The sequence below is a fragment of the Macaca thibetana genome, chromosome 8 (assembly GCF_024542745.1).
Source record: "Macaca thibetana thibetana isolate TM-01 chromosome 8, ASM2454274v1, whole genome shotgun sequence".
NCBI lineage: Eukaryota > Metazoa > Chordata > Mammalia > Primates > Cercopithecidae > Macaca > Macaca thibetana.
In genome coordinates this window covers 2,950,001-2,964,832 of record NC_065585.1, presented here as the reverse complement: position 1 = coordinate 2,964,832, position 14,832 = coordinate 2,950,001, and positions in this window count along the sequence as shown.

The window sequence follows — 14,832 nt, the reverse complement described above, 5'->3', positions numbered from 1 at the left end:
AGGGGTCACAGGAATGGCTCTGCTGCCCTGGGGGCTGAGTTGGCCACCTGTCTGGTGGCACCAAACTAACAAGCAAAGCAGCATGAAGGCAGTGGCTGGGGGATCAACCCTGATTATCAAGGACAAGAGACCTGAAGAACCACATGAAGAGAGTGCCCACAACCCAGAGGATCTCCTGGATACAGCTGTGTTACCATGGTGTCCAGTGGAAGACACCACGACCCCATTCAGGAGGGACCTCCAAGCCTGACAGCCTCAGAGTGACGGTTTGACTCACACCACCAGTACAATAACTTCCAACAAGCTGAGCGTGAAGAAAAGGGGAACTGTGGCAAACTGCATTTTCCGAAAACGGTCACCTTACCACTCTCCCATCAGGAGGTGGTGCTGTGGCTTGAATGTGTCCCCCAAAGTTCATGTGCTGAAAACATAAACGCCAATGCTGTAGTGTTGAGTGGTGGGGCCTTTCAACACTATTGCAAGGGTGATTAGGTGATGATGGCCCCACCCTCACAATGGATTAACGTCATTGTTGAGGGAGTGGGTTCCTGATGAGAAAATGGGCACAACCCTTTCCCTCTGTCTCACGTGTGCTCTTGTCCTTCTGCCATGAGATCATGGAGCAAGAAGGCTCTTGAAAGATGCTGGCCCCTGGACCTTGGACTTCCCAGCCTCCAGAACTGTAAGAAATAAATCTCTGTTCGATACGAAGTATTCAGTCTTGGGTATTTGGTTATCATAGCACAAACAGACTAAGACAGGTGGAGTCTCCTTCCCCTTCTCTGGAACCTAGGGGCTTGTGACAGCTCCAACCAAAAGAATGTGATGGAGGTGATGCCACGTGACTTCTGAGAAGTCATAAAAAGGATGCAGTTTCTGCCTTGCTCACTCTCTTGAAATGCTCCCCCAGGAGCCAGCTGCCATCTTGTAAGGAAGCCCAATCCACATGGAGAGGACACGCGTGGGTGTTGGAACCCTCAGCCCCAGCTTAGGTCCCAGCAGACAGCCAGCATCAACCAGGAAGCATGTGACTGAGTGAGGCTTCAGGTGATTCCAGCCCCAAGCCTTTGAGCCAAACCTGGGGGGCAGAAGGCTGGCGGGGTGAATAAGACTAGGGATATGTAGGGCCCAAGGGAAGGGACCCATGGGAAGGGACCCATGTTCCTGCCCTCGTCCAGGCCCTGCATTTTCATTTTGCACTGGGACACCTGAATCCTGTGGCTGCTGCCGAGCTGAAGGGACCTCTCCAGGGAGCTCCCTCGGCAGATCCATGGCTCGGAGCTCAAGGGGCCCAGCAGTGTTCTGGGGTCCTAAGGCCAGCAGCAGAGAAGTTCCTGGGCAGTGGGTTCCCCCAAGGCAGGGTCCCCACAGCTCCTGCATGAGGAGGGTGCCAGGCCCAACCCTCCCACAGCAGCCTGAGCCTCCACGCCCCGCAAGCTTGTCCATATCACCTTCCCAGGCAGGATTTGAGGCAGAGCAGTGTGATCCACACTGTCTCCATCGTACCAGAGTGCCAGCAAGGAGGGCAAGAGAGAGAGGGCCACAGACTCCTGACCCTGCCCCGGTACATGATGCCCACTGGACAGACACCTCTGGTCCACCTACTGTGCACCAACGTCGTGTTCTCTCCATCACCTGTCAGCGGGAACTTTCCCCGGAAGTTCAACAATTCTGACCTTTGGGTTCCCATAAATTGTGTCCAGCCTGGGAACCAGAAGACTGATTTTCATTCGAGCTCTGCCACGGAGGTGCTGTACGACTTGGGGGAAGCCCAGTCTCTCTCTAGGCCTTGGCCTCTCAAGAAGGAGAGGGCTGGTGAGGGTGCCGAGACGCCCTCCCTCACTGGCCTGCTGCCTCCCGGGGTGCTACTGTGGCTACTGCCTTCCCGTCCACCCCTTCTCCTATCCTGGCACCAGATGGACACCCGCCAGGTGGGCCTCTCTGGCTGGGGCCGCTCAGCTGGGACAGCGGGCAGGGCTCTCAGCCTCCTGCTGCTCCAGACAGGGGGACCTGAAGGTGACTCTGACACTTCAGTCCTGAGTGGGGAGGCCACGTCTGGCTGGGTGGTAGCAGCTGCTGCCAAGGCAGCACTGTCCTGGCATCCCCTCCTGCTGGCTCGGCCTGAACTCCTCACCCCAGAACACCTGCTCCCACCCCGGGCCCACCCCGGGGAAGTGCTGATGGGGCAGGGGCTCGGGGCAGCCAGTCACAGCAGTGCATTCCACAATGGGCTGACCTCCCCCATGGCCTCCAAGGTCACGCAGCTCACAGAGAACGAAGGCAGAGCCCCCAGCCTGGTCCCCCCTCCCTGGCAGCCTGGCTCAGGCCCCTCCCTGTAGACAAGCCCCTCCTCTCCAGGCTCCATTTCCTCATCTGTAAACTGTGCACGTGACCCCGGCCCAGGGCTGTCTGCCCCCCCCAAGCTGGGTTCCCAGCTGCGTAGGAGAGAATTGGGCGGTGAGCACCTGGCCCCTCCACCATCCATTCTCAGCCTGCCCTGCCCCCAGAGCCTCCTCCCTCGGCCTCATCATGGGCCTCCCAGCAGCTGCGGCCCTGCCTGGACTGAGTCTGGCCTCCTCAGCCTCTGGAGCCCTCACACCTGCAGCCAGGAGGTGCCAAATCCAATTTGCTCCCTGACACCTCCTCAGACATCCCGGAACCAGCCTGTGCAGTGGCAAATCTGAGAAGATGACAGCAGCTCTGGGGGGGCCGTCTGCCCAGCTCCCCGCCTGTCACTGAGCCCAGCAGTGCTGCCTCAGTGTTGTGTTCCTCAGGCCCCTGGGAAGAAAATTGCTGAGAAATCTCTTCATGGAATCTCTAAAACCCTGAAGCACTGTGTGTGGTGCTGGCTTTGTGGCGGTTTCAGGCCTTGGTGGAGGGCATGGGGCGGGGAGAGGCTGGGGCCATCTCCTCCCTCTGCCTGAGCAGGAACCAGCGTCTGCAGACCTGGCTGGAATGCGCATGGAGGGGGGCGCACGCTCTCCTGGGGGGTCACAGACTCCGCCTGCCCTGCAGGGTCTGCTGTGCACCCCCCACCCCCAGTCCTTGGCTGAGGAGGGTGCTGGGGACCCCTCAGTGCTGGCCGCTGTGCTGACGCAGCCTGGGGCAGCTGGGGAGACGCTTTGCCCTCAGTGCACTGCCCTCCTGGTGCCCTCTGGGCCACAGTGGGCGGAGCGGCCACTCTGCATGGACCCTTCTGTTCTTGGGGGTCCTACCCCCTACTCCTGGGGGAACAGGTGCAGAGAAGAGGAGCCTGGGATTGCCACAGAGCAGGCTCTACCCTGCCAGGGACCCCCTTCACGCCCCCAACGTGGAGCTGGGCAGCAGGCAGCAGAGAGGCCACAGCCTGGGAGCAGCCAGGGCCAAAGCCAACCCTTAGCTTTCAGAGTGGGAAACTGAGGTCCCAGGAGGGGCAAGGGCTTGTCCTAGGCCCTCAGGGAGGAAGGCAAGGACCTCCACCCATCAAGGGCTCGGTGTGGCATTCCAGGCCGCTTCCTTGATGAAGCCCCTCTTGGTGGGGGCTGAGACAGCCCCAGGCGGGGAGCAGTGCCCTGGCTCCACACAGAACCAAGGCAGCTTCCCACCCACCACCACAGCCAGGCTCACAGCATGCCCCTCCCCAGCTGTGAGCACAGGTTCATGTTCATACACAAGCTCACACACAGCCACACTCACTCCCCAGCAAGCCCCAGCCTGCCTCCCGCAGTCCTGTTGGCCTCCATTCCCACCCAGATCCCACCCAGGCTTCATCTCAGGGGTCCCTGACAGACGAAGACAGGTGCGTGGCTGGATAAGTTGCAGTGGTTTATTCGGGGGCTCCACTGGGGCCAACACAGGGGTGAGTGGGGTCCACGCAGAGGGGGACAGCAGGCAGCTGTGAAGCTCTCGCTCCGCTGGGGCCGACACAGGGGTGAGTGGGGTCCGCGCAGGGGGGGACAGCAGGCAGCTGTGAAGCTCTCGCTCAGCTGGGGCCAACACAGGGGTGAGTGGGGTCCGCGCAGGGGAGGACAGCAGGCAGCTGTGAAGCTCTCGGGACCAGTGCAGGCCAGGTGACGGCATCAGCTGGCAACGCAGTGGACTCCATCAGCTCCCAGCTCCGGACCAGGATGGGTGCTCGGGGCTGGAGAGCCCACATCACAGCCAGCTGAGGGTTCAGCGGCCCATGCTGCAGGTGAGAAAGTGGAGGCTCAGACGGGGCCCTGACCAGGTGACAGGGAGAGCCCAAGCTGCCAGAGGGTGGGTGAGAAGTACCTGGGCCTGGTCTGGGGCTGACAGTGGAGGTAGGGCCCTGAGAGGGGAGTGGCCACCTGCAGCTGCAGGGGCCAGCCCAGACTCTCCCAGCCCTGGTCAGGCTCCACGCAGGCCTCGGTCACCTGTCCCCACGCTCAGCACCATCCCCTGCCCTGCACTCCATCCCTGCCCAATCCATCCCTCCCGGCCGCATCCATGTGCCCAGGCTGGGGACGCCTGTGGCTAGAGCCTTCCCGAGTCCACTGGAGCTCCCCAGGCCCAATTCAGCAGGCTCTGCCTGGCGCACCCACCAGCTCTCCCTCTCCTGGGCACGCCCTCCATCTGACTTCAAAGCCAGAGGCCCACGAGACGACCCTCGCTCTTCCCCGGCCCCTTCCTCTCCCCTCCTCCTCCCTCTCTCCAATCCTTCCCCCTCTCCCTCCCTCTCCCGTCCCCTCTCCTTCTCTTCCCTCCCTCCCTGCCTTTCTCCAATCCTTCTTCCTCCCCTTCCCTCTCTCTCCTCCCCCGTCCCTCTCTTCCCTCCCTCCTTCTCCCCCTCCCTCTCTCCCATCTTTCCTCCTCCCTCTCTCCTCTCCCTCCTCCTCCCCTCCTTCTCTCAAATCCTTCCTCCTCCCCCTCCCTCTCCCCTCCCCCTCTCTCCCATCTCTCACCCTCCCCTCCCTCTCCCCAATCCTTCCTCCCCTCCCTCCCTTCCCCTTCCTCTCTCCCCTCCCTCCGCTCTTCCTCTCCCCCCTCCCTCCCCCTTCCTCCTTCTCTCCTCCCACTCTCCCCTCCCTCCCTCCCTCTCTAATCCTTCCCTGCCAGGGAAATCCTGGGTGGACTCCGGGGCTGGAGAGAATGTCCCTCCTCCAGCTCCTCTCCTGGGGAGCAGGCCACTTGCTTCTGAGGCCCCATCCCGTGCCCCTCTAGCCTTGGGCAGACAGCAAGGGGGCAGCTGCTACTTCTCCGTACTTTTCCATGATGACTTTTTTGCAGCGAGCATGTATCATTTTTGCACGACCAATAAATCTATTTTCAAAAGAAAAACTGAAAACCCCTATAAAAGTCCAATAAGGACAAAATGCCAGTTGCCTGGCCGTGGGCAGAGGCAGCTGGAGACAGGGCTGTGGGCAGCGAAGTCCCTGGGGCCAGGAGCTGGGCCTTCTGGAGGAGCAGAGGGAGGAGGCAGCCAGGGAGGGGGCCCCTCAGGACTTGGTGGCAAACTCACTGCTGGCTCCCCGAAATCCGATTACCACAGGAAGCAGGGAGGCGAGGGCAGGGCGAGGCCGTGGGCCTAGGCCAGTGAGGGGCCTCTTGGGTGCTGAGCCAGGTGCCCAGCAGGTGGCCCAGTGATGTGCAGGCAGCTCCTGCAGGGCCGAGCTGGGCCAAGGCACCTGGTGCTGTGGGGTTCCCCATCAGAGCCCAGCCCCCCGGGAAGCCCTGGCCTTTCCAGGATTCTCCCCAAAGTGCCAGTCCCTGGAGACACCTGTCCTGCCCTCAAAGCTCTCCATAGTGAGTATGGAGAGGGGGTCCTCAGGGCTGGCAAGAGGCATGGCCAGGGTCTGAGGGCATCAGGGCTCAGGGACTGGCCAACTCAGACATAGCCAAGGTCCAGGGAGCAGGCGATGACACTGGGTGTGGCCTGCCTGGCCCTGGGAACCCAGAAGGGAGGACTGGCAGCCACTGCAGGGCTGCAGCTGGAGTCAGAGCAGAACTCGCTCCCCGCCCACAGCCCAAGCCTGGCCCCATCCACACCGCAGTGTCTCCCTGGACCCTTCACTCCAGCCTGGGGCTCGGCCTTGGCACATCCAGAATCCCCTTGAGGCTGCCCCACCCCCTACCACCTCCTCTCCCCGCCACCCCGGATTCGGGATGGTCCCTGTCTGTGCCCCACTGCACCCAGTCCCTGGATCCCTCAGGATATTTCTCCAATTATTCTTAAAACATGGCCCCTCACTTCCTGCCCAGAACTCTCTGGGCTCTGCCAGGCCCAAGGTCTACCTCGCGCTGGGCCCGGGCTGTTCCCTCTGCTGGAATGATTTTCCCTGCACCTCGCTCTCGGTGAGGCCTGTTTAAAATCACAACCAGCCTCACTCCAGCCCCTGCTACGGTCTGAGTGTTTGTGTTCCTCCAAAACTCAAACGTGAAATTAACCCCCAGGGTGATGGTGTGAGGGGTAGGGCCTCTGGGAGGTGCTGTGGTCCTGAGGGTACAGCCTTCTCGTGGGATCCAGGCCCCAAGAGCTCCCGCCCTCCCTCTGCCACGTGAGGATGTAGGAGAGGTCGCCCTCAGCAGCCTGGAAGGGCCCCATCAGAACCCAACCCTGACAGCACCCTGATCTGGGACTTCCAGCCTCCGGGGCAAAGGGCAGTTTCCTCTGTGGTTGAAGCCACCTGTGGTGCTTGGTTACGGCAGCTGAGCTGATGAGGACTTCCCATTGATAAGGGCTCCCTCCGCCAGCACTTCCCACCTCAGGGGCTTCACCTGTGGCCTCATCACACTCTCTGTCCATGCTCCTAGCCAGATGGTTGCGCCTGCAGGCAGAGACCTGTCCTGTCCACGGAGGTGTCCACGGAGGTGTCCCTGGGCCCAGGCCAGGGCCTGCACAGACACCATGAATGTGTATCTATCGAGTGAACAAATCTGTAATGTGCACGGCTGTTTCCAACTCCCAGGCACTGCACTGCTCTGGCAGAGTGACTGCCGCACCAGGATCCAGCTGTGTTCGGAGGGACCCCCCACTTCCTTACTGCCTGGGGATGAGGGTGGGGGCACCCCAAGGATGGTGGTGCTCAGCGTGCCCCTCAACACAATGCAGAGTCCTGGTGTCAGTGGACAGGGTCTAATGAGAGGTGGCAGCAATGGTGGTCAGGGGCAGCCTTGCTCAGTGGACAGGGTCTAATGAGAGGTGGCAGCAGTGGTGGTCAGGGGCAGCCTTGCAATGCCTGACGCCCCCATCTTCTGGCCAGCACTGCCCCTCCCATCCCCATGTGTGTCCCCCAAGATTGGGAACTGGGTCTCGTCCATTGCCCTTGTCCACAACCACCCCTCGGCCTCCCCACACACACTCTGTCTAAGCCAGGGCAGCAGGGCCCAGCTGTGAACCTAAGAACACCCAGGAGAGCTGTCCCCCATGACCTACCAGGGAGTTCTCCCTGCCCTCACACCTGGAAGGCAGACTGAGCTGAGAGAGGGGAAGGGCAGGCCAAGGGAGCAGCAGCCTGGGAGGGAAGTCCCCGCCCCACCCAGCTCGCACCGGCGAGAGGCCGGCTGGCAGTGGCAGCCCCACGTGGGCACCTTTGCTGAGGCTGCCAGCTCAGCCCCACCCAGCTGGGCCTGGACACTCCCTTCAGCATCTAGTGCGGGCCACGTTCCCTGAGCTCTGGAGCCTCAGTGGTCAATGGGCCAACCCTCCGCCTGCACCCCAGGCTGGCTTCATGGTGCTGTGGAATTCCGGGAGAAGCCTGGCTGGGGACCCAGAGATGGATGGCCCTCGGGCCCTCTGCAAAGCCAGCCCAGCCTCTGCCTGCCTCAGCAGATGGCATGTGGCACCTGCTGGCTGAGTGGCCCTGTGACGGGGCAGATCTGAAGGGGAGAGCTTCCCGTGGCATCCTCTAGGCCCAGGCCATGAGCCTTCCCCTCTCCCTGCTGCCCCTCAGCCCCAGTTCCTCCAGACCCCTAGCTGGGTCTCTTCACCCCCAGGGCCCAGCGTAGAAGCAGCTCCCACCTCCGCCATGGTGCCCCTGCCCCTTCTCTGAGGGCTGAGCCTCGGCCAGATGGCACTGGAATGAATGCCGCTGGGGAGACCTTTGGATTGGAACAGATGGGCGGACGCTGGCGCAGTGCAGAGAGGCAGGGGCCGGGCCAGGGGCTGGGGGTGTGGGGCTGGGAAGGATGAGGTCCGGGCTCTCCCTGATTGGCTGAGCAACACAGGTATAGTCACTGGGACCTGAGGAGCTGCCTGGGCTCTGGCGTCCTCTGGCCGTAGGCTCGGGGGCCCAAGAGGGGTCTCTAGGAAGATGCTACTGCAGGGTTTTGGAAATTGACTCTCAGGGAGATGGGGCTGGAGGGTGTCGGCCTCCCGGCCTGGCACAGCAGCATAAAACCCCCTGTCCCACCCCGCCCCTCCCTGCACTGGTCAGCAGCCTGGGCATAGGGCACAGGGCACTGCCTCGCTCCATACTCTCCCTCCTGCCTGAGAGGAGCAAAGCCTGGGGTGGGAGATGAGCAGAGGCACAGACTCAGGCCGGCCTGAAGTCCTTGGCAAGGATCAACCCCTCTGACCTGCCCCCATATCTGTAAAATGGGCAGATACTTGGCACTGACCCTGCCTGGTTGTTTATCCTCCTCTCAGTCAACAAATCTGCCTCAGGTGTCCCTGGGCCCCACACTGGTCTGGACACCAGACAACAGGGAACCAGGGTTTAGGCCCCCATCAGAGGGGAGATAAAACAGGGAGAGGAGATGGTAGGTGAACGGTCATGGAGAAACTGCCTAAGGTCCAGGCGTGGTGTCTCATGCCTGTAATCCCAGCATTTTGGGAGGCCAAGGAGGGCAGATCACGAGGTCAGGAGATCAAGACCATCCTGATCTGTCCCACCAGATCAGGATGAAACCTTGTCTCTACTAAAAATACAAAAAATTAGCCAAGCATGGTGGCACACACCTGTAATCCCAACTACTCAAGAGGCTGAGGCAGGAGAATCACTTAAACCCTGGGAGGTGGAGGTTGCAGTGAGCCGAGATTGTGCCACTGCACTCCAGCCTGGGCGACAGAGCAAGACTCTGTCTCAAAAAAAAAGAAAGAAACAAAAGAAGGAAGGAAGGAAGGAAGGAAGGAAGGAAGGAAGGAAGGAAGGAAGGAAGGAAGGAAGGAAGGAAGGAAGGAAGGAAGGAAGGAAGGAAGGAAGGAAGGAAGGAAGGAAGGAAGGAAAGAAGGAAGAAAAGGAAGGAAGGAAGGAAAGAAAGAAGAAAAAGAGAAAGAGAAAGAGAAAAAAGAAAGAGAAAGAGAGAAAGAAAGAGAAAGAGAAAGAAAAAGAAAGAGAGAAAGAGAAAGAAAAAGAAAGAAAAAGAAAGAAAGAAAGAAAGAAAGAAAGAAAGAAAGAAAGAAAGAAAGAAAGAAAGAAAGAAAGAAAGAAAGAAAGAAAGAAAGAAAGAAAGAAAGAAAAACTGCTTAAAGAATGGCTGACCCCAGAAAGGGCTCTGGCCCCTCTGCTGCTGTCCATGGTGCTGAGAGCTTGAATGTTGGCCAGAGACGAGAGCCAGCAGGCCAACGGCAGGCAGGCAAGGGCAGGTGGTCATGGGCAGGGGTGAGCAGGGGCATCAGGAACACCGGAGGAGGGGCAAACAGGCCGCTGCCAGGCCCAGCCACAACGATGGTGGAACCCTTGAACCATGCAGCCAGACCCCCAGACTCTGGCCTCACACTTCCCATGGTGCAGCCCAGGAAGCCCTCATGCGCCCTCCCTAGTGGCTGCCCCAGCAAGGATGGGGGGAGCCCAGAGCAGGCCCATTCCTCTTGCACAAGGAATGCTCAAACCAGTGATTACAGAATGAATGAATGGATGAGTGAATGACTGGGGTCTGGATGACCCCAGGACGGGAGAGGAGGAGGGCAGGGGAGGCCACAAACCACAGCAGGATCAGAGTTTGGTGTGTGACCTGGATGACCCAGGCTCCAGTCATTCATTTATTCACTCATTCATTCATTCATTCATTCATTCGTTCGTTTGTTCTATAACCCCCATTCTGCCCTGAGCTAGCCAGACTCAGAGAGGTGCAGAGGCTTGCCTGAGGGTGCCCAGCAGGGTGGGGGCATAGCTCAGGTGACAGGCCTCATCCTCTGAGGGAGTGGCTGAGTCTCCCCTGGCTCTTTTCCAAACCCCCACCTCAGCTGGGGGGGATCTCTGGGGTAGCCTCCAGCTATGACTTGTCGGCCTTCCCTGGCTCCTGTGGGTCTTCAGTCCCAGGAAAAGGAGCCCTAGGGTGTAAGGAAGGCTCCAGGGGCACCAGTTGCCAGGGGAGCCTGGCATGGATGGGCCCCACAGGTTGCTGGGTTAATACAAGACTTCAGTCTGAATTTCAGATAGACAAGGAATTACTGTCTTACTGTAAAAATATCCCAATTATTACACAGGAATTAATTATATTGGAAGATAATTTGTCCTTTACCTGAAATTCATATTGAATGGGACACAGGTTTCTTTTTGCTTTTGCTAAGACTGGCAATCTGGCAGGGGTGTGCATGGTCGGGCTCTACCCAGCACCTCCCAGTGCCCCTCTGCTCTGGCCCTGCCCCACCTGCAGGATCTGGGCTCCTACACTGAACACCGGGCCTGAGTCCGAGGGAGGAGCCACCCAGGTCACGAGATGCAGGTGAGATGGCCGAGTGACTCTGAGCCTGTGCCAGGTGCCCAAAAGCCTCCAGGCCTGGCTGAGGATCCAGAGCCCAGATTCCAGCAACGGCTGCTCCAGCCTCAGGGGAGGCTGTCATGCAAGGGTCCCTGCTTTCTGTGCCTGCACCTTCCATCTTCCCCAGCTCGCCTGCCAGGGGCAGATGGCACCTCCTCTGCCTACTCCAGCCCCTGCCTTCCTGAATCCCAGTCACTGCCTCAAGGGCATCACCCCAGGGCCAGCCCTCCCACTCCACCCACCCCTGACCATGGCAATTCCCAGCTCCAAACACCCTCAATGTCTCTCTGATGATGGATTGAGTCTGAGCCCTTGAACGGGGCTCATCACCTAAAAGGTGGCTCTGACCTGCCCACCTTAGCTATGTCAGCATCAACTTTTTGTTCCAGGCAAACACAGTGTGCATGCACCATGCTTTCTGGCCTCGTCAATGAAGTGTCAGGGCTAGTCCATAGCCAGGCTTAGGTTCAGCCTGTGACCAAGGTCAGGGCTCAAAATGTAACTAGAATTAGGGTCAGTGTGTGACCAGGATCAGAGCTTAGTTTGTGACCAGGATCAGGGTTCAGAATGTGACCAGGATCAGGGCTCAGGGTGTGAGCAGGATCAAGGTTCAGGGTGTGGCCAGGGCCAGGGCTCAGGGTGTCACCAGAATCAGGGCTCAGAGTGTGAACAGGATCAGGGCTCAGGGTGTGAGCAGGATCAGGGTTCAGTATGACCAGGATCAGGGCTCAGGATGTGAGCAGGATCAGGGTTCAGATTGTGGCCAGGGTCAGGGCTCACTGTATGACCAGGATCAGGGCTCCATGTGACCAGGCTCAGGCTCTGGGTATGAGCAGAATCAGGTTCAGTGTGTGAGCAGGATCAGGGCTCACTCAGTGTGTGATCAGGATCAGACTCAGTGTATGACCAGGATCAGGCTCAATGTGTGACCAGGATCAGAGCTTAGTGTGTGACCTCATCAGGGCTCAGGGTGTGAGCAGGATCAGGGCTCAGAGTGACCAGGATCAGGACTCAGAGTGTGACCAGAGTCAGGGCTCAACGTATGACCAGGATCTGGGCTCAGTGTGACCGGGATCAGGCTCAGGGTGTGAGCAGGATCAGGGTTCAGTGTGTGGCCAGGGTCAGGGCTCAGCCTGTGACCAGGTCATATCCAGTGTCCACCCTGGAGAGCTGCCTGTTGAGGGCCGGACCACTTCGTGGGCTCCCTTGAGCTTCACTGTGTGGGTTTCTAGGCCCTCTTGGAGCACAGACCACTCAGAGCCTGGTCTGGCTGGGAATGTTGCCCATCCTTCAGCTCACTGCCAATGTCCCTCAGACATGTCCCACTCTCATCCCACTCACCACTCTGCCAAATAGCATGGGCCACCTCTCGATGAAGAGCCTCAGCTGCCAGGGAGCTGTGAGCCCAGCATGAGCAGGCATCTGCCCCTGTTGACTGCCTGATGCCAGACCCACAGGCCGCCACCCAACACACTCAGGGTCCGAACGCCTGGGTGCCAGCCCCCTGTGAGAGGCTGGGCATGTGCGGCCCTGAGCCCTCCCCGCCCCACCCTGGGTGCAGGAGGGCCCTGGGGCCTTGAGGCCCTGCTCTGCTCAGGCAACTGGAGCACCCAGTGCATTCACATTCCACTGCTGACACTTTCCAAATATCTTATTAGAAATTAATATTTAATTCTCTTCTGTGGATTTAACTTAATTATTCAATTTATTATTGCAATTACTGAGAAGCACCCGGAAGCAAAATTGCTTGCTTTGGGCAGAGGAGACAGTCAAGGAGGCAGGAGTCTTGCCAAGCACATCCCAATTTCAGAATGAGCTTTGCAGCCTTCACCCCGGGGATGCCTCCTTGTGTCCCACTGAAGTCTCTCTTGCGGCAGTTAGGAAACAAAACTTCTTTTCCCTGTCATGGTTGGCTGAAGATGCTTCCTGTTCCCTGAGTGTCACCTCCTGGGTGGGACTTCCCTGGAGTGGAGCCAGAATCCCTGTTTCTGCTAAGAGGGGGACCCTGAAGGCAGCACCCCCATTTCTTCCTTCCATATCATGCTAGGGTTCACTGCCCAGACAGGCAGGAGGAAAAGGAGAGAGAGATGAGGAAGGAGGAGGAAGGCTGGGGAGAGAAGGATGGCAAGAGATGGAGGGGAGGGAGGGGAAGAGGAGGGGAGAGGAATGGGAGCCTTGTTTTTGCTACCACCCCCAGGCACAGCTTCTAATCCGGCCCTGCAGGTCAGTCCCGTATCTACAACCTTGCCCTCAGGGAGAGGCTGTTTCCCTTTACAGATTCCGGTACCAAAGCTCCAGGAAATGCGGTGATTTGTCCCTGGGCGCCCAGGTGGACCTGGCCAGGTCTCAAACCCAAGGCCATGGGCCACAGGGACGAGGTCTCCTGGCCAACACAGCCCTGCTACTGGAGAGGTTGCAGCTGCCCACAGTTAAGCCCCAGGGCCCCCTCCCCTCACCCGCCTTCCTGCCTGTCCATTTCCTGGGAGAAGAGCAGAGGTCCTGGGGGGACAGGGATGCAGGACTGGATGCCAGGGATGACCCTGAGTCCTACCTATGAGGACAGCTCTGCCCTTCCCCCCTGCCCCTCCAGGCCTCAGCCGTCCTTCTGGCTCCCAGTCTCCTTCACCCCGAGGGCCCGCTGCCCAGGACAACCCGTGGGCTGCTGTGTGTTTGCTCCGGCCCACTGTGGATGGGCGCCAGCCCAGGCTGGGAGTCACATGCCAGCTGGGAACAGCAGGGGGTGGTGAAGAGACAGAGGGGAAAGGTGGGATCTGGGGTCCATTGGGGCCAGTCACTCTGTCCTGGTGTCTTGCTGGCCCAAAGGCCACGTGGGAGCACCAGAAAGAAACCACCGCTGTGTCCCGCCGTGGGCCTCAGGGCCACAGAGCAGAGCGCCTGCAGCGTAACAGCAACGTAGCCCACGAGGGTAGCAGAGACGGGCAGTGAGCTCCATGGCCATGACTGAATGAGGCCAGATGCCGGGCGGGCTGCAGGACCTCCTCTGTAATGCTCAGTGGCCCTGCAAGGTAGCACGCATGCCCCATTTCACAGATGAGGAAACGAAGGCTCAGAGAGGGGAAGCCCCATGTTGAGGCCCCACAGTGAGGAGGCCTCTGCTCCACAGCGCCCTCCATGGCCCGGCTCTGCCTCCAGCCCACTTGCCAGACTCTGCCCTCAGAGGTGGTACTCAGGGCAAACTCCATCTGCCCCAAGTCTGGAACTCTGGGAGGCTGGGTCTGGGTCCCGGGGAGAGATCTGGATGGGGAAGCCTCTGGAGAGCCACAGGAGACCTCAGGGAGCCTCTCACACCCCGAGGGCAGGGTCAGGCCCTGGTGGCTTCCAGGTTAGGCCAGGGAGGGCGGGGCCCCAGATCCAGACCCGGGACCAGGGAACCAGGCCCCCTTGGGCTTCTGATCTGCTCATCACAGAGGGGCATCTATGTTATCTCCCAGGCTTCTGAGTGAAAGGTGCCACCATGGTCACGCCCCAAAGACAGCATGCACTGAACTGTCCTGGGCCACCAAAAGGCAAACAGACCCTAGTACAAAGCCCCAACCGGCAGGCAGTGCAGCCCACCAGGCCTCAGGGTCACCAGACCCAAGCTAAAAACCTGGCCTGGCACCTGCTAGCTGTGCGACCTCGGGCTGAATACCGTACCTCCTGGCAGTGGAATGTGGGACCTGGCAGTCCCATAGAAGATTCTGTGAGATGAAGGATTGATGGAGACAATCTGTGTAAAGTACTCACTCCTTGCTGGCATACAGCAAGCACTCAATAAATGGCAGCTGTGAGTGTGGTGCATTGTCATGTCCTGTAAATGCCTGGTGTGTGAACGCTCCTCCACTTAACCCCTTAAATGTTTTGTGCTTATGAAAAATATTTGATTGATCGTTGCCTGGATACTGTAATTTTCTATTTACTGGGGCCCAGGCTTGTGGCTCCAGAAGCCAGGGGCCCTCGGACAGGGATTTGCTCCCTGGGGCCCTCACTCACTCATTCACTCACTCATTCACTCACTCATCCACTCATTCACTCACTCATCCACTCATTCACTCACTCATCCACTCACTCATCCACTCATTCACTCATCCACTCATTCACTCACTCACTCATCCACTCATTCACTCACTCATTCACTCACTCACTCATCCACTCATTCACTCACTCATTCACTCACTCACTCAGCCACTC